Source organism: Canis aureus, chromosome 34 (assembly GCF_053574225.1).
Source record: "Canis aureus isolate CA01 chromosome 34, VMU_Caureus_v.1.0, whole genome shotgun sequence".
Taxonomy (NCBI): domain Eukaryota; kingdom Metazoa; phylum Chordata; class Mammalia; order Carnivora; family Canidae; genus Canis; species Canis aureus.
In genome coordinates, this window is record NC_135644.1 from 10,240,442 (window position 1) to 10,258,536 (window position 18,095).

At 40.4% G+C, this 18,095-nt stretch overlaps 1 long non-coding RNA gene across 6 annotated transcripts in view; it reads left to right on the forward strand.

The window, feature by feature from the left end:
• Positions 1–18,095, forward strand: part of LOC144304922 (uncharacterized) — a 368,717-nt gene that overhangs the window by 187,605 nt on the left and 163,017 nt on the right. Inside the window, exon 1 of one of the 6 annotated variants that reach the window (XR_013371923.1) lies at positions 14,415–14,536. The exons of the other annotated variants lie outside the window; for them this stretch is intronic. This is a non-coding gene — a long non-coding RNA (uncharacterized LOC144304922). Of the gene's footprint in view, positions 1–14,414; positions 14,537–18,095 lie in introns of those variants that run through there. 6 annotated transcript variants of the gene reach the window in all.

Here is an 18,095-nt window from a genome sequence, read left to right on the forward strand (position 1 = left end):
TACACCAATCGCCCACAGTAACTTAGTGACATAGTGGAAGCATCTGCTTCTTCCCCAGGAGCTGACATGGGGTCAAGGTTACCTCTGGTTGGGAATATCTGGCATATGACATATTTGCAGGTAGGCTGTTTAGTTTTAAAATGGCTTTGACATCATATTTACTGCTAGGTTAAAGTACTATAGACCAGTTGTTAATATGAGAAATACAGCTGGAGACTGCTCTAACACAACGCTAACGGGAAGTTCAGGCCTGTAGGAACACTACATAAATAGTGTTCCTCCTGTATTATGTTAATTCTTAGAATAACCTCGCAGCAACATTTCATCGTGACATTTGCATCTATATACCCTCGTGAAGTCTTAGGTTGCTTCATCAGGCACAGAAATATGTTCTTCTTGCCTGTGGCTGCCAAAGTAAATAGAAATCAATGGAAAGCAGCAAAAGTGCTGAAGTCATTCCAATAAGGGAAGTGTTGTTAATTTAAATTTTGCACTTGACATTGGTAAGGACTAATAGCAAAAAATAATGTCCGAGGCTGACTTCTAAAGTCATTTTGGTCATCACTTATCCCACATTTCTTTGTTGTTGCAAAAATAGTGTTATAAATAAGAGACACTTTTAATTGTGATAGATCATGAAAATAAGGGGTAAAAAAACAGAGGTTTTATGCATCTGAGTGATATTAAGTCCTTGGAAAACTTTTACACCAAAGGGATCTTATCATCTTGCCTGTGGACTGAGTGACCTCTGTGTGTGTGCGTGCACATGTATGCGTGTATGCATGTGTATGCATTGCAGAAACTTCAAAAAGCACCTCCTGCTGCTTTCAAAACCAGGCAAATATGTTTGAGGCCTGGTGGTAATTTAAACTAGGAAGATATACACAGAGCTGAAGGTGGCTACACAGGAAATTAGAAAAGTCTTGACTCCTCTGAGCAAAATGAATGTGCCATTGTATCACTGAATAATTGGTGGGGTGGGTCTGTGATGTTGATGCTAAGCAGGTGTACATAAATCAGAATAAATGTTTGTAATTAATTGTTATTGGTGTTAATAAGAGAAGGTTTTAAATAAGCTCACTCGCTTTTCCCTCAGTTAAACCTTCGGGAGTTTAAGGCTTGTCATTTCAATCCTAAATGAATCAAATGTCTCAAGTGTTCTTGAAGATTTCATGCTAGATCAATAGAATATTGTAACCTGACATCGGTGATCAGTGATCATTTCTTCTTCTTTGGTGGAGCTCCTAACCTTAAATGAAAAGTAGATTTGCAGTCTGAGTTGTAGGGTCCCACATGCTGTTGGAACACCCACTTCAAAGCAAAAGTTTAAGAAAGGAAACACCTAGTTTGTCAATCCTTGGGGTGAAAGTTTTAGATCGAGTTGTTATGTCATGTCTGCCCGCTCTGCTGTGGGTCCGTCTGGCTTCACACCTGACTCAAAGATCAACTTTGTTAGGCGAACCCAGAACATCTGCTCACTCTCCATCTTTTTCCTTTCAAAGACATCTGTTAAAGAATAACAGAACTCTCTGGATTCATTTCTCAGATTTGTGGGAAAGCCCAAGTTAGGCACTTTGTGTCCCACCACACCTCCCCAAGCCTGATGGTGAGGAATGTTATTCTTCAATCCATATACATTCCTACAAAAGAACAGTCCTAGAGGGGAAGACAGGCTTTGCATTTGCCAAATGGCTGGGAAAAGAGGCCAAGGGAAATACCCTAGTGTTTAGAATCTGCTGTGTATTCCTTCTAGGAGTGCTACCTGGAGCAAGGAGACCAGGGGAAGGACGAGTCTGGAATTGGGTGAGGATGAAATCGAGATATGGAACAGGTAGGAGGATCATGTCATTAATTGACATAAAAGAGAATGCTAAGGCTAATTGCAATGAATGAAATTCAGAGGTCTAGCAAATGCAAGGAGACATTTATTCCAAACTCAGCAAAAGAGTAGTAGCATATTTTGGAGACTAAGGTAGCAGTCAGGAAATATCTCCCAGGTAGTCTGCATCTAGGATTGTGGCCTGGGCAGAATGAGTTGAAAGGAAGCAGATTGTGTGTTCTCCTTCTATTGTACCCTGGTTTTTTATGCTCTCCCCACATGTCATAATCATCAGGAAGCCAGAGGAAGATGCTACATAAACCGTACTACCATTACATGGGTGTTCAACAAGCTAACAGGATCCAGCCAGAGTGGTTACCCCAAGACTGTGTCAGCATGACCCAGAAGGCAGAGGAAAGCGAGGTTTATGAGTATTGGGCTGAGTCCACTCTTCCTTAAATGTTTCAAGAATTGTCTTAATGATGGAAAAGAGAGATAGGAGAGGAAGCTCATTAAACTTGCCAAATCTGAGATGTAGCTGGCTGGCTGTATGCAAGCACCGCAGAAAAACATTTAGAGGTCATAATACATTTTTTTTTTTTTTTAATGAGCTAGCAGCATAGCACCGAAGGGAAGAAACCATGTGTTCTGTTAAATTTTTAAAATAATTTTATTGTGAAAGACAGTAAGGTGCAAGCTGGTAGCTTTGTCAGCAATGCTAATTGCCTTTGAAGAGCATGCCCATGGGTTCTGTGGGATAACAGGACACAAAGGGCATGGAGAGAGGATCTGTTTTTCCACTCCTGACCTGAACTCACTGAGGCTATGTCAGAAGCTTCTTTCCTCTGATGGCCCAGTTAGGTACTGGGCCTGGGCCAGGGTGAAGGTCGACAGAGTGGCTTGGTTCTGTTCTGAAGATTTTCCTGCAATATAAATTGCCTTTCTGAAAACATCTGAAAGAGTGAAATGCCACATCTCCAATTTCTAGCAACATATTCATCTGCCATCATTTGGCCTGGAAGCTTAAGCACGAAGACCACTTGAGGCCAGACTTCAGAGTGATCTGTCTCTAAGGAATAACTTTCATATTGTACTCTTCGGTTTTACAATTCTTCTTAAGCTACTGTAAATTCTCACCATAAATCTGCAGAAAGACTTCACCCTGCTTGTCAAACCCTTACAAGACTCCCATTTTCGCTCTTAGTTCAGTCTCCTTTCTAATAGCCAAAGGCAGACAGAGGCAAACCAAGAAATCCAGACACTGCACCAATGGGTTAAATTCTATGTCAGAGGTACAACTATAACATATTACAAGCTTTTCATCACATAATACATCACTCAGGGAAAAAATATTTGGGGCGGCTTTTCTAATTCATCTTCCTGGTGTTAAATGAGCACATCTCCGGTGTTCGTGTCTTTCTGCTTCAATTAAAGCAATCATGCCTGCTCTTTTAGGAAACTATTAAGGGTTTATTACTTCTTTGTTTCACTGCTAGTATTCAGTTTCTCCTCTTGGTCTCCCCTTTCAATACATCTTTTCTTTTTTTTAAGCTTCTTTATCTGGCTCTGCTTCTCAGCACAAAATATAGTTTGGGCTATTGTTCGATAAGATGGCTGCTGGTAAGATATAGCTTGTTTAGTGAACATCAACAAGTGTTCAGTGTTTCCTGTGCATTTGATCCATTGGATGGGTGGGAGTGGTCAAAGGAAACATGAGGTGGGTCCTATTCCCAATGGGGAAAGGAGGTGTCAATACTCACAACATCTAGAAAACAATTTGCTGTCTGTATAAAGCCAGATGTTTGGTTTCTGTATGGATGGGGTAATCAGGAGATTTAAAGGAAAAAAAAAAAAAAAAGCAGCCCCTTTAGTTAGGACAGTCTTTCTGGAAGGAAAGTATAACACATTGCCTAGCACAGAGGAAAACAGAACACATTTGGGATTGAGAGAATGGCCTGAGCATAGAAGGAAGAAAGGCCAGGAAACATGGGTGGGGTGCATCTGACCAAAGGAGAGGAACTTCTCTGCTGGCAAAGTCAGGTGCTACTTATGGAAACCTTCAACCGCAGGGCTGAGGGGTCTGTATTTGAGGCAGAGATACTGGAGGTTCTTCATAGAGAAAAAAATGCAATGGAGGGAAGAATAGGTAAACTTACCTAGTAATATGGTATGCAGAACTCCCTGGAAGAGAAGATAGCAAGGGAACAGAATCATAGGTAGTTGGACCAAATGTCCATTGACATTCCTTCTAATCCACCTTGGAGAAAATAATTATATAATTCTATGCTAAGGAAGAGAGAGAGAGAGAGAGAGAGAGAGAGAGAGAGACAGAAAGACCTAATTGTAAAGATCTACAAAGGTGTCATAGAAGAGGTGGCATTTATTTTTATTTTTTATTTTTATTTTTTTAATTTATTTATGATAGTCACAGAGAGAGAGAGAAAGAGAGAGAGAGGCAGAGACACAGGCAGAGGGAGAAGCAGGCTCCATGCACTGGGAGCCTGATGTGGGATTTGATCCTGGGTCTCCAGGATCGCGCCCTGGGCCAAAGGCAGGCGCCAAACCGCTGCGCCACCTAGGGATCCCAAGAGGTGGCATTTAAATTGGTTTCATGGAAATGGTTGGAAGAAACATTTCAGGCAGCAAGAATAGTATAAACAAAGGCATAGAAAGATTAGAAAGTGTGGGGCCACATGGAGAATAGTTAGAAGTTCAGTTTGGGGAGGGTGTATGCAAAAAGGAACCCTGAGGTAAGTTAATGTGGGGAGGATTCTGGGTGTTGGAGCCAAGTTGTAGTTATTCTGATGTAATCTCACCCCTTGCCCTGCTCACCTCCCCGATAGGAGCCCTCTCTCCAATGTTTGTTGTATGTCTAGCTTGTTTTGAACACTGAGGCTCTCTCAGAGGAAACTCATCTTCTCCCAAGAGAACCTAGGCCATTGGAGAACAATTCTAATAAGTAGAAAACTCTTTTTCATGTTGATGTGAAACTTGTCTTTCAGTATCTTGCTTCTGTTTATCCCCCTTTTGCTCTTTGAGGCCAATAGGAGAGGCACCAATTTAGAAAACCTGAGTGCTAGGTGCCAGGCTGAGGAGTTTGAGCTTAAATCTGTGAGCGGTGTATTCTGGAACAGTGAGTAGATGTCTTAGTTTCACTGAAGCATTAGAAGCCCCTAAAGTTTTTTGAGTTGTAGAAAATTGGGATTATTTTTATCTTGAGAAAGACACAACAGCTGTGTGGGAAAGGGAGCCAAGCTGGGAAGAACATTTTGGAGACAAAGAAGAAGACAGTGTAAAAGGAGAGCTGATAAGATCTTTAAAGTAAATGCTTAACTCAGGTATTGAGAAAACCATGAGATTGTCTTGGGGATTCAGTTTCTCATTTAAAAAAATGAGAGGAGTTGAACAGGTTACCTCAAGAGATACTTCTAATCCTACTATCTTGTGATTCTAAGTTTTTGAAACTGGAAGAGAGATTTAGAAAAGTAGCAAGGGTTTGTGTTATAGTAAAAACAGAGAGGGACTGGAAGGGGAATGGAAAAGTATTGAATCCAAGAAATGTTATAGAGAAGACTCACAACCCAATATGACAGCTTGGCTGCTAGGCCAAAGGGAAAACAAGAATTAACCGTGACTCAACTCTCGGGTTATTAGGCAGAGTGTTTCTAAGAGAGGGAGAAGAATAGTCAAACCATGGAGGATATTCTAATTGTGAGAATGGGAGGAGCCAGTGGAAGGAAGTGGAGATGGGAGGGAGGGGCAGAGATTGAGATGTGTTTTGGAGGTAGAGTTGATGAGATTTACTGCTGGATTGGATGGAAGAAGGAGGAATATATTATGCTTAAATCTTAAAGGCACATTAGTTGATTTAATGGAAATTAAACAGAACAAATTTAAATCTCCATCTCCAACTCAGTTTGACTGAATGATTTTCAGTGGAGCCCTACTATGTATGTTCCAGATGCATTCATTTGATAGACATTTGTGCAGCACCTGCTAAGCCTAGGTACTATTAAGGGTGATACTGATAAAATCTGGGGCAAGACAGGCACAGTCCTCTCAAAGGTCTTAGAGTTGAGGGAGTGACATAACTATTTATCAAATAATCACCCTGTGAATGCATGACTATACATTATAAGAAGGGCTAAGAGGGAAAGATATACAGTGCTTTTGAGCTTAAAAATGGATGGAGCTAATCCAGCTTGAATGCTCAGTAAGGCTTCCCTGAAGGATGATGGCAGAGAGAACATCATGTTCACAAGTCCTGTGGTAGGAAGAAACATTGTGATTCAAGGAACAGAAAGCCAGTGTGCCTGGAGCCCATAGAATAAGCAGAAGAGTGATGGTGGATGGTCAGTGAATGGTCAGATCATGCAAAGCCTTATAGACTTTTGTACAGATTTTGGTCTTGTTCCAACGGTGATGAGAAGAAGGTGACATTGATTAAAAAATCTCTGGCTACAGAGTTGAGAATAGATTCAAAGAGGGTCTTCGCATGTAGAGTTTCTAGGTGAATGCATAGATTGGCTAAAGCCTGAGTCATGTGAGTTGCCTTGGGGTAGGAGTGGAGACCAGAACAAAACTAGGGTTCTCTTAAAAGGCAAGGAGAGGGAAGTGCATGCAGTGGCACGATATATCATGGTCTCCTCTCCATGTCAGCACATCTAGAAAGACTACATTTTTCCCCCCAGTGGCTACATAACATTCAACTGTATTGCTAGGTCATACTTTAATATTTACCACCTCCCTATGAGTGGACATTTAAATTGTTTTGATTTTTCACTCTTACAGACGAGACTACAAATGGGAACATCCTTGAACATTTATCTTAGTTTTTATGAGATGCACAGAAATAAAAATACTCGGTCAGAGTATATGAACATTTTAAATTTTAATAAATGAGGGTAAATTTTCCTGAAAAATGTGATGCCATTTTGGAGCAATATTTTAAGGATCATCTTGAACTAGTATGTACTACCAGAGGTAGGCAGTCAGGAGTTAGGGCAGCCAGCGAGGAGCTGGTACAGTAATAGTGATGCAGGGATGAGGTCCTGAGTTCATGATCTCCCATGATGGACTGTATCAGAGTTTGCCTCAAAGCCAGTAACCCCCAGATGGGGAATAGTCCTTAGGCCAACAAATCCCTGAACTTCTAGGGCACCGGCCACCAGGATAAACAGATGCTTTCTGAGAAATTGGCTGCAAAGAGCTAGAATCCCAGGCATGTTCTCCTTAATCCCTCCATCCTTCTTGACTGTTCTCCTCCTTTAATTTCCATAACAGCACATTGTGCTGTTTCTTCTCCTCTTTCATGGGCCATTGTGTGAGCTTCACTTTTTTTCTTTGCCTTGAATATTGATGTTCCCCAGACTTTGAATCTGGTCCCTCTTCTTGTGCATCTCCATACCTTCTCCTTAGACCATCTCATTTCTTCCCATGTTCAGTATCTTTCAAGTCTGGCAGTTCCCCAGTTTTTATCTCCAGCCTAAACCCCTCCTTTAAGTTTCAAAATTATGTATGTGCCAATTTAACTTGTCCAAATGGAACACTTAATTTCCATTTCCATTTTATGCCCTCCCTCACCCCAGTCTTTCCCGTAAGGCCATATTGATAAAAGGTATTTTCACACACCTAGCTACTCAAAGGAAGAACCTGAAAGTCATTTTGAATTCTGTCCTTTTCCTCACCCTCTCAGTACAGTCTGCCAACAAGCCTTGTTAAATCCCCTTCCACGTTGAATCAGCCGATTTTTCTGTCTCGTCATTTTTCTACTTTAGCCTACCAACTCTTCCCATTTAAACTCTTACCCTCTCATCCATTCGCCATATAGCAGGTAGATTTTTGGAACATGTAAATCAGATTGGTTACTTTCCTGCTTAAGCACTACCCAAGGCTTTCTGTTGGTTTTAGGATAAAAATTTGAAGGAATTACTACCCTTGTCCACAAGGCCCTGCAGAACCTGGCCAGGGCCTGTTTCCAACCACATCTCCTATACCTGCTCTCTCCATGGGGTTCACCACTTTCCGTCTTGCTGTTTCCCTTTCAGCAACTTGACCATGCCAAGTTTCTGCCCATTTCAGGACCTGTTCACCTACCAGAAATTTTTTCCCCCTGGTCTTTGCTTAACCAGCTCCTTTTCCTCCCTCATGTCTCAAAGTAAGTGTTCTCCTCAGGTAAGCCTTCTTTGACCCTCTGCAGAACACGGGGCTCCTGTATTGGGTCTCTAGGTCAGACCTTTGTTTCCTTCATACCAGTCATTATAGCTTGCCACTTAATTTTGACTTGTTGTTTTCTTTTCTCAGCTCTAGAATGGAAATACCATGAAAGATGGCACATGTATGTCTTGTCCACTCTGGATTTCTCAGTATTAGTAGGGAGCAATAAATACTTGTTGGATGATTGAAAGAGTCCTGTTCATTGGTCTTATTCTCAAACAAAAGTCTCATTTCTCTATGGCAGTGAATCACTTACTCTTTGTTATATATCATGTATAGAACATAACATTAGTTGATTTTTCTACTTTTACTCTTATTTTTAAGTCTCCAAAGAGAATGTCTCCTTTACCCAACTTGCTATGAAATTGCCCATTATGTTTTGGGCTTCACCAAATCAGAGACTAGAAAACCCAACGAGATCTTTTTCTCTCTGCACAACATACAAAAACTGCATTTCAAATGCTTTGCTGTGCCCTGAATTAATTTTTGTTGAGTGTCTTTTCTTTGATTCTGGATCTATATATGCTTTCCCATGAAAACATTATTTAATTAGCTTTAGGAAGATGTACAAAAGTCTTTAAAGCCTTGCAGGAAAGAAAGCAGAGTTTGCATTTATGGAATGGTGTTCACAAGGAAGCAGAGTAGAAGATGTACCCTGAAACTACCTCAAAGGGATCCCTGGGTGGCGCAGCGGTTTGGTGCCTGCCTTTGGCCCAGGGCGCGATCCTGGAGACCCGGGATCGAATCCCACATCGGGCTCCTGGTGCATGGAGCCTGCTTCTCCCTCTGCCTGTGTCTCTGCCTCTCTCTCTCTCTCTCTCTGTGTGACTATCATAAATAAATAAAAATTAAAAAAAAAAAAAAAGAAACTACCTCAAAGAAATGAGGTAGGTCTGTTTCTGGAGCTCTCCCATGTTCTTTCTTTGTAGCAAGAACAGTCCTTTCTCACTTGATTGCTGGTTGATACATTCAGTGCTGCCATCTCTCCCACCACTTCAAGACTGGTCAAGCAGTAGGTGTCTGATGAATTAACCATGAGCAGTCAGCTATTGGCTCTTTGAGCATCGAAATCTACTAAATTTAGTAGTTGGCAGGACAGCAGATAACAAGAGTTCTGTGACTTGTGGCTTGACCTCCTCCCACTTCTGGGGTCTCTTATTTTTAATCTGAAAAACAAAAAAAATTGTATGTTTACCCTCATCAACCCTCTGGACTCATGGACTTTCTCTCTCCTTTTCTCTCTGCCCACACACATGGATGAGGATAGGGGAAGAAGGCAAAATCCATTGTGATCTCAGAAACATTGTGAAAGTCCTGCGCTTGCAAAAGAACTATATGAAACCTTTCAAACAAAGTAAGTCTAGCTTTAAAATTTTATCTATTAGCACAGCCTGGACTCACACCTCAATTCCAACCGCCTGTAAAATGTCATTTTCCTCCATTACCAAAGTTCCATTATTGTTTAGATGTATGAGGGCTCTGATTAGCCTGATTTTATTGCACATTAAAAATTTGAAAAAAAATTAGTGCTAACAATGGCCTGACAAAATACAAAGCTATAGTCATTAAAATAGTGTGATATTGGAGTAGGTCAGATACGTAGAACAATCAAACAGGACAGCCTGAAAACAGAACCATGCATATACTAAAATTTAGTTTGTATCAGAGGTTACATTGCCAATCAATGAAGGTGTAGATGGACCCACCCTGTTTTATTCCATGCACAAATATAAATTCCAGATGGATTAAGTGCCTGAAGTATAAATCGTGTAACTCTAAACCTATGTGGAAAAAAATATCCTTGAAGTAGAGTCTTTCTTTAATAGGATACAAAAAACATACACTATAGAGGAAAAGGCACTTAAATCTGACTATAGCAAAATTTAACTCTTTAATTTGGCAGCAAACAAACAAAACCCATTGTAAACAAAGTTTAAATATAATTGAACAGAACAGATGGTACTTAAAAAAAAGTTTTTTATTTAAATTCCAATTAATTAACATACAGTGTAATATTAGTTTCAGGGGTACAATATAGTGATTCAACAGTTCCATACACTACCCAGTACTCATCACAGCAAGTGCCCTCCTTAATCCCCTCACCGATTTCATCCATCCCCCCACCTAACTCTCCTCTAGTAATCATCATTTTTTTTCTCCATAGTTAAGAGTCTATTTCTTGGTTTCTCTCTCTCTTTCTCTTTTTTCCGTTTTGCTCATTTTTTCTGTTTCTTAAATTCCACGTGTGATTAAAATCATTTGGTATTTGTCTTTCTCTGACTGACTTATTTCAGTCACTCTGACTAGAAAGCATTATACTTTCTAGTTCCATCCATGTTGTTGCAAATGTCAAGATTTTATTCTTTTTATGGCTGAGTAATATTCCATTCATCTGTATCACTTTTTCTTTATCTATTCATCAATTGATGGACACCTGGGCTGCTTTCATGTCTTGGCTATTGTAAATAATGCTGCTATAAACAGAAGGGTGCAAGTATCCCTCTGGATTAGTGTTTTTGTATTCTTTGGGTAAGCAATTAGTAGTATAATTGCTGGATCATAGAGTAGTTCTATTTTTAACTTTTTGAAGAACCTCCAAATCGTTTTCTACAGTGACTGCACCAGTTTCTATTCCCACAAAGAGTGCCAGAGGGTTCCTTTTTCTCCACATCCTTGTCAACATCTGTTGTTTCTTGTGTTTTTGATTTTAGGAAAAGCATTTAGGTTTTTTTTTTTTTTTTTTTAAGATTTTCTTTATTCATGAGAGACACAGAGAGAGAGGGGGAGAGACACAGGCAGAGGGAGAAGCAAGCTCCATGCCGGGAGCCCGACGTGGGACTCAATCCTGGGTCTCCAGGACCAGGCCCTGGGCTGAAGGTGGCACTAAACCGCTGAGCCATTCGGGCTGCCCAGGAAAAGCATTTAGTTTTAACTGATATTTCCACTTCTGAGGATTTATCCTATAGGTATTTGTACATGTATAAAATAATGTAGGTATAAAAAAGTCATTGAAGCACAATTTTCAGTAACAAAAAATTCAAAGTAACCTAAATATCAATCAGTAGGAAACTGGTTAAATAAGTCCTGACCCATCAATACAAAGGAAGACTCTGTAGTCCCAAAAAGAAAAGAAAAGAAGTATAAACTAACAGAGAACGATCTTTAAGCAAAAAAAGCAAGATGCAAATGTCCCCGTAGAGAAACATATAAACTTTTCTGCATATGCATAGGACTTTTGGAAGGGTACACCAGCACATTGATTTTCTCCAAGAAGGCAAACTGACTGGGAGAGGAGAGAATAGTTATGAGAGAGAGAGAGATTTTCACTGTGTACTCTTGTACCTTACCCTATGAATATATTACCAATTAAAAAAATAAGATTTGTAATGTATATAATGTACAAAAGACTACTGTGCAGGGAACATGTAGAATGTGCAGGGAACATGTATATATTTGTAATGTATATAATGTACAAAAGACTACTGTGCAGGGAACATGTAGAATCCTTACAAACTAGTAATAAAAGTCAAATAATCCAATAGAAAAATAAGCAAAGGATATGGTGAAAGAAAACGGTTATTGACAATAAGCCTTTGAAGATAGTTAAGCTTATGAATAGTCATAGAAATGACAAATACTTAGCCATTATTTTAAACCATCAAATTGGAAAAAAAATTAAATGCCCAATAGTATCACAAATAGGCCAACATGTGGGGAAAATAGTCCCACCATCTCCTTCCGGTGGGAATGTAAATCAGTATAGTCACTTTGGGAGTCTTCAGCAGTGCCTAAGTAAAATATAAACTGTGCATACCATAGACCCATAGATTCTACTACTGAATGTATTTCTTTTGAAAACCCTTTTATGTATGTACAAGGGAACATGTACAAGAATGTTTGTTGTAGCATTGTAGAAAATAGTGAAAAACTGGAAAGAACCTAAACATCCCTCAGTAGTGGATTAAAAATGTGACATACACATAATGAAAAGGGATTAATTAACTAGATTACATACTTCAGCATAGATCTCCAAAAATCTAATGTTTAATAGGAAAAGAAAAGCAAATTTCAGAAAATACAAAGAATGATGTCATTTTTAAAAAATAACAAAATACATATAGAAAGTAATACTATATATTTCTTGCTGTATGTGTAAGTGTATAAAACATGTATATTTTTGATAGACTGGAAGGATCCACAGCCAGTCTCATGAAAGTGGTTTTCCTTAGGTATGGGGGAGTGAACTGGTTGGGGTTGAAGGGGTTGGAGTTTAGAATCTGAAACATTATTTCTTAAAGAAACAAAAATTGGAGGAAAGTATGATCAAATGTTAACAGTTGTTAACTCTGGAAAGTACAAATGTAAGATTTTAGCTTTTTGTGTTTTGTAAATTTCTCAAAAAGAAAAGGGGTAGGGTGAGTGCAGACCTTTTCAGGGGTAAAGAATCCTATAGTTTCCCTCTGAGCTTGGGAGAACCCAAGCAATATGCCTTTCCCTTTGTGAAAGAAATCTTGAGCAAATGCTTGGCTTCTTCTGGAAGGAACTTCTGCTGATGATGGCTTGTTTCTCTCCTCTCAACTTTTCACCTTGCCCTACACCACAGACAATTCCAACAGCACTTTGAGGAAGGGTAGCTACTTCTCATTCTGGGAGTTTGGTTAAGGGCCAATCCGCCCAAGTGAGATTGTGTTTGAGAATAAGTTTCTATGAACATTATTTGTATGTTTTAAATTCTGCATTATGTGTGCATTTACTATTACATATTATTAGAAAACTTGATGTATTATGGGGAATAATATAAAGTGGCTTATGATATAGAACCAAAACTCCAAAGATTATGCTTTAAATGATATTCTGAAGGAATGAGCAATTCTCCCAGGTTTCTCCAAAAGAAAAAAAATTATAAGACGCCTGGGTGGCTCAGTGGTTGAGCGTCTGCCTTTGGCTCAGGTCGGGATCCTGGAGTCTTGGGATTGAGTTCCGCATTGGGCTCCCCACGAGGAGCCTGTCTCTGCCTCTCTGTGTGTGTCTCTCATGAATAAATAAATAAAATCTTTTTTAAAAATTGCCAAAGACTCTTCAGCAATTTCTCAGGAAGACAGTATTTCAGTGTGACAGATTATCAGTAAACATATTTGGTAGTCATGGGCCTTCTACTTGGAAGGGTTCAATGTATTGTACCCGCCTATGAATGAGGCTAACTTTAATCAGCAGGAAAAGGACACCTGTAATTCATGTGATCCAGTGTAGGTTGGGAATGGGAGCAACTTGAATGAAGGATGGAAGGGCCATTGTCTGGGCCCACAATTGATACTATACTTGAGCCCAGGTATGGACAAGAGGTGCAGAGTCCTCTTGGGATGAGAGATTTCGGGTTCCGTGGACATTAAATAGCATCTTTTTCACATTTTGATAGAATAGCAGGAGCTTATTGCACTGGTTGTCTGCCCCTAAACTCTGCGGTCGCTCCCTCCTTGACAATGGTAGAACTATACATCCATTCAGGAATTCAGAAAGGAGACTTGCTTGTTTTGACACCATTGTTGCTATGAAAGAGGAAGGAATGGGATTGGAAAGGATAGTCATAAATTGGCAGAACTGATTAAGAATAACAACAGCGTCAGTGTGCGTCATTTGGGAGATGTAAAGAAAGCCTTGACAGAACACTGGAATTCATGGAAAAATGTTAGCCTGGCTCTTTCTCCCCTAGCTTGGACAGCATCTGTCTCATTTCTATCCCTTCTGTGTAGTTGAAGGGAAGCTTACCCCCACTTACCAATCACTTAATGTCCTATGGTGCCAGATACTAAAAAAGAAAATAGTATGTTATTAAACACAGGGATTCCTATTTGTAGAGATAAGTCTTTGCTTTTTAGTTAAGCCTTGATTTATTGTCTTTGGTTGTGTTAGGTAGGGGGGATGGCTGATTTTTAACAAGAAGATAAACTTACAGATGGAAATTCTTTTAAGCCATAAATACCACTAACTTGCCTGGTCCAGGGAAGTTCAAATAAAGACACTGGGATTTAGCAGCTGCTAAATGTTTTCCTTCTTTTCCCATTGGCCAAGGAAAAAGAAAAAAGATGTGCCCCACCATCAGCGGTCTAGGCGCCAGGGCCTGACCCGCGTCTGGATACGTAAACCATTCAGAGCTCCTCTTGTGGAGAAAGGAGGCCGAACATGACAAATTGGTCTATGCCATTTGACCTCTGAAGGGGAAGCATAACTTTCCACAGCAGTCTCTGATGGTTTCCTTATCTGTTTTATTTAGTATAAACACTGTCCGTCTTGAGTCCTCCCTGATTCTCCTAGCAGGCTCCAGGGATTAATTCTGGGGCATTGGCTGGATTCACTACCTCTGCTCTGCTCCCCAGTATTGTTTCCATCTTCCTTCTTAGTCTTACACAGATCTGGGAAGATACTAACTCTGAGTGCTGGTGCGACATCTTGATCTCCCTTGGGGCCTACCACTGCATGGAGCACAGCACATACCACTAGTAGGTAAGCAATACATGCTTGTCATTTGGTTAATTCAATAGTCTCAGTGCTGCGTGCACATCAAACAAGCAGGAACTTTAAACAACACACAAACAACATATACTACACTGCCCTCACCCCGGCCCAATTGGGTTGGGATCCTGGGCATGGATCCCCAGCACTGGACTATTTGAAAAGCTCTGTGGCTGAGTCTTGTGTATGGAGAAGGTTGGCAACTACTGGATTCATTAACTGCTGCTTTACTTGGCTACATTCTGCTTGCTTCCAAGTTTGGGAAGAAATCATATGAATTCTTTTGAGAAGCAAATATCCTAATGATTGGGAAGATGCCAATGCTAATTTATAGGGAGAGTAGAGTAAGAACGGCTGGCCATACTGTGTGGTCCTGGGTAAGCTACTCAGGACCTGTGCCTCAGTTTCCTCATCTGTAAGTTAGAAAGAATAATACTGCCTCTTAAGATTGTTGTAAAAATTAAATGGCTTGATCTGTGTAAAACTCTTAAAACATTATCTGGTGTTATAAGTACTTGGTAATAAAATCCAGCATGAGGAAGAGGGAGTTCTCTTCTTCCATTAGTGACTCCAGCCTCCTCCTAGACTAAGCTCCCAGGACAGTTTTTGACTCTAGCCTCCCCTTTATTCCTTCCATCTTGTCCCTTGTTAAGTCCTGCTCCTTGTATCTACCCCTTCTGTTTCATTCCCATTGCCCAAATCCAATCTTTGGGCTCCTTCCTCTGTTTCTCAGATCACGACCACCCTGCTGTCTTCTGCTGCTGATCTGGTCGTGAGTTGACTGTCTCCATACAGCTCTCAAATACCCCTAAGGTCAAGCTGTCATCTTGGTGCTGCTAACCTCAAAATTCAACCTATATCCTCATTGTTGTGAAACCCAAGCTGTGTGGCTGGGTGGTTTAGTTACTTTTCCCAAGCCTCCACTTCCTGTGTAACTGGAGATCATCTAACAACACTTTCTACTCAGTAGGTTTATAAGAATAGAATGAGAAGATTCCTGTGAATAAAGCGTTTAGAAATCTACATGGCACATAGTAAGAGATCCGTAAATACTAACTGCTATTACTACTATTATTACTTGGAAATTGCCTGCTAGCTGCTCTATAGGCATCCTAGGTACTGACCATATGGAAGTCCTTGCTGCTCTCAAACCACATTCTAGATCAGGCCTCTGCTCCCACTGTCCTTTCCTTAGAAATGCCTGCCACCCCTCTCCAGTGCCTGAATCCTGTCTTGAAAGGGTGTAAATTACTCCATTTTCTGACTTTGTCTAAGTCTTTTCTTTTAAGATAGGCTTCCTTAAACTGTAATGGACATCAGATTCTCCTGGAGGGCTTGTTAAAACTCTAATTGATCCTAATTCCATAGGTCTGGAGTAGGCCCCGAGAATTCACATTTCTAGCAAGTTCCTGGGTACTACGAGTCTGGTTGGTCTGAAGTCTATGCTTTGGGCAGTACTTCTCTAGGGTCCTGAACACTTTACAACTTCTATTTTAGTTACTTAAGTACAAATTCCTTCTCCACAGAGATTAAGTTTTCAATGGAAGGACCCAAATCTACCTTCCCTTCTGTCCAGAGGAGACCTGGGCTGGGACTTGAAGAAAGAACAGGGTAGAGAGAGCTCTGCAAAGAAGAAATCCAGGATCAGGGCCAGAGTGGCCTGACTGGGGGAGGGTGAGTGAATGGCCTATTAAGGCATAATAGGAAAGAAGTCTCAAGAGAGAAGTGTCAGGCTGGATTTCAACAAGTGTGGGGAAGAACCTTAAAAGGCAGACAGAGGGTCAGCCCCAGTGGTGCAGCGGTTTAGTGCCGCCTGCAGCCCAGGAAGTGATCTTGGAGACCCTGAATCGAGTCCCACGTCAGGCTCTCTGTATGATGCCTGCTTCTCCCTCTGCCTGTGTCTCTGCCTCTCTCTCAATCTCTCTCTATGAATAAATAAATAAAATCTTAAAAAAAAAAAAAAGGCAGACAGAGGAGTGTATACTTGAGCTTGTAGCCTGGGAAACCCAAGGGCTCAATTTCTTGGTGTAATGATGACATTCCTTCCCATTGGCCATAAGCTGCTGCAGAGCTTGGGCTCTCTGTCCCCAGTAGTGTGCACTTCCTAGACACACAAGAGATAGTTGCTATTCCAGCTCCCAAAGTCTGTCATTCTGTGAGTGACTCTTACCCATGAAAGCATAGATGGAGGTTCAGGGCTAGCCAAGTGATCCTGCATACCTGGGCCAAACCAGAGCCTTGAGGTCATTGTGACTGGTTCCCCCTCCCACAAATTCTGGCCCATCCCTTCCCTGAAAACCATTTGTGGTGGTTTTGAAGTTGCTTGACCAAGGATCCAGAAATATCAGTGCCTCTGGAAATCGTTTTTTTTTTTTTTTTTCCTCATTTTCTGCATATGCTTTATTTAAGGAGATAATCATGAGTGAGAGGGAAGGAAGTGGCCGCTTAGAAGTCATAGATCTGGGCTCGGTGAGAAGTCCTTGGTACTGCTCTGTGGGTTTTCTGCTACGCCTGCCTCACAGAGTACTGATGAGGTTAAATAATTAATGTATGTGAATGTACTTTGTAAACTCTAAAGCACTGCAGGAATATAATTAATTATGTTTATAATTACAGGTAATGTAATTATAATTGTAATTACTTTGTGGGTGGAAGCAGTATATATATGCCCGTTCTCTAGTAGGATATCCTTGGTGAGATCATCAATTTGTATAGTTGAGCTTGATTTACTCTCTCTGACTTTATTTTCAACTCTGAGAATAAAGCTATAAGACTTTAGCTTGAGGACTTTCGGTTGTGTTTCAGAAAATGGGAAAAAATCACATAGAGTGAGGATGGGTGACCCAGTACCTCAAAGCAGTATTCCTTGGCACTTATCTTATCAGGTAGATAAAGTTAAGGCAACTTATTTATTAATTTGCCTAGATACAACAATGATACTTGCAGAGATCCTATAGGTAAACAAACATATACACATATAATATGTATAAGATATGTATGTATTAATGTCTTACTCCCAGTGCCCGTTATTTCCAGAAATCCACTAGCATTTAATACAATCCAAGATGGTGGTGCAATTGCTAAGTTATAAGTCTGCTCTGTGTATCAGGCAATATATTTATTAATGTTAAGGCAAATGTGTAATAATTTGTATTATTTTGCTTGCTCGGCAAAATGAATCAGCTTGATAGTAGTGCTAGGTAGTTACTTCCTTTCATTAACACGCTTCATCTTAAAAAAGCACCATGTTTTGGACCATGTTTTGCAGCAACATTTGTGTTTGTGCCTGAGAGGCAACCCAAGTCTAAGAATTCTCATAGCCTGTCAGAGAAATCTGTACTGTTAAGAGATAAGACTAGTAGAACCATCGTTTGTGGTTTTCCCCATTTGAAAAGTCGATACAATGCCAAGATATTTAACAGGAAAAATTCTCTTAGTATGTCCCTCCTTGAAATGGCAGGCTTCCACCCGAGAAGCTAAACATCGCATTTTGGAGTCACTGACCTTCTGCCCTTGTTCCTATGCACTGTTAATTGTTGTTAATTTCTAA